At 36.5% G+C, this 1,997-nt stretch overlaps 1 pseudogene; it reads left to right on the top strand.

Moving 5' to 3' along the window:
- Window positions 1–1,604: 1,604 nt before the first annotated feature.
- LOC128106863 (uncharacterized) lies at window positions 1,605–1,693 on the top strand (annotated as a pseudogene).
- The last annotated feature ends 304 nt before the right edge of the window (window positions 1,694–1,997 follow it).

The following is a 1,997-nucleotide window of genomic DNA, read 5'->3' as shown; positions in this document are numbered from 1 at the left end:
TTGTTATAGCACCTTTCTGTAGAGTACTTTGTGTGTTTCATGCTAACATCACCTACTTGGATATTACTTTCATTTATTTTTTGTTAAATTTAAACCAATATAATGTTCTATGTCTTTATAAAAAGTAATTTCATTATGTTTATTATACTCACTACTATCTATTTGGATTTAATTCTATTTTGTGGGTTTTTTTGTGGCTATATTATGTTTGTTTTGCTTCCTGCTGGATTATTAGTTTCCTATATTAACTCTCTTCAATTCTTTGCTACCAAGTCTCTGTTGATTGAGAGGCTCTGGATTTTCACTGATACAAAACACTCAGAATATAGACTGATCAGACTAGTGGCATGGTAGCCTAGCTATGAGGGAGGCTGAAGAGGGAGGGTCATTTGAGCCCAGGAGTGAGGGACTTGTTTCGACTACATAGTGAGACCTCCTTTCAAAGGAAAAATGGACTTCAGAGAAAGTCGTTATTCCTGCCTTTTCCCACATATGACAAAGGTCTTAGAGCTCTCCAGCTGTCCATTTTACATTTGCCCTCATGCATTTATCTCCTTTGTTGCTTTTTTTTGTTTTTGTTTTTTCTTTTGAGTCAGGCTCAGCTTTGGCCACCTGAGCACTGGAGTAACAGGTGTCTTCTACCGTGCCTAATGTTTTCCTGTATTTAAAAAAAACCAAAACACCAAGGTAGGAATTATTTAATCCTACTTAATATTTTATTAATTCCTTCCCTTATCAGTGTCTCTTCTCTCTTAAGGAAGTGGCTTTTTATTTGTTTTTGGTTGGTTGGCTTGGCTTTAATGGTTCCTTTGGTATAGAACTGTGATCTGTAAACTCTCTTAGCTTTTATGAATGAAAGTGACTGTTTCACGTTCTTCCTTAAATGACAGCTCATCTGGAAACCAAACTTGAAGTTATTTTCTTTTTTTTCTTTCTTTCTTTCTTTCTTTATTTATTTATTATGTATACAGTATTCTGCCTGCATGTGTCCCTGCAGGCCAGATGAGGGCACCAGATCTCTTTACAGAAGGTTGTGAGCCACCATGTGGTTGCTGGGAATTGAACTCAAGACCTCTGGAAGAGCAGTCAGTGCTCTTAAACTCTGAGCCATCTCTCCAGCCCCTAAGTTGATATTTTCATTCAGCACTTATGGCATATTCGGTTGTCTTCTTTGAGAGTCTAGCTATAGTTCCTCTGCAGATAACCAATATTTTCCCTTTAATAACTTACTTTTACTCTTCATCCTCTTGATCTGTGACTTCATAATCTTGCAGTAAATGTTTGTCCTTATCTTCATATGAACTTCTGATGTTTTCCATTAGAAAACTTTGAGCTGCTCATACCCCCTTAAGCATAGCTTTTCTATTCTTCTTGGCAGTTTTTCTTATTGGAATTCCTATTCAACGTAAGTCAGAGTAACCCAATGTTAATCTCATGGATCTGAAAAATCTCCATCTAATTTCCAGGCCTCTTTATTTTTCTTGACTCTGTTCTGGGCGAGTTTTTGGTGTATTGATGGAGTCCTTTTTCTCTTTGTGTTTTGTTAGCTCAGACTAGTGGACTACATAGACTTCAGAGAAAGTCTATTAGTTTTCTAATTTTTCATCGCTTCTCGGCCTTTTGGCTAAGATCAAGTGTAGTTTTCTAATTTTTCCCAGATTAATAACCATGTTTTTATTTTGTAAGATTTCTATTAGTTCTTTTTCATTTTTGCCTGTTTTTTATTCATGCTTTCCATAACTTCTTGTCCTTTTAAAAGGGATGTTGAACCTTCATTTATTAACTTGAAAAAGCAAATGTACTTAATTTTAAAGATCTTTGTCTGCAGCCAGAGAGATGACTCAGTGTTTAAGAGCACTTAAGTGCTCTTGCAGAAGATCGGAGTTCAGTTCCCAGCACCCACATCAGACAGCTCACAACTACATGTAATTTCAATTCCAGGGAATCTAATGCCCTCATCTGGCCTTTAAGGACACTCATACTCACGAGCAGACACA

The sequence above is a fragment of the Peromyscus californicus genome, unplaced genomic scaffold (genome assembly GCF_007827085.1).
Source record: "Peromyscus californicus insignis strain IS unplaced genomic scaffold, ASM782708v3 Scaffold_9__1_contigs__length_137607984, whole genome shotgun sequence".
Taxonomy (NCBI): Eukaryota; Metazoa; Chordata; class Mammalia; order Rodentia; family Cricetidae; genus Peromyscus; species Peromyscus californicus.
This window is presented reverse-complemented; position numbering and strand designations above follow the sequence as displayed.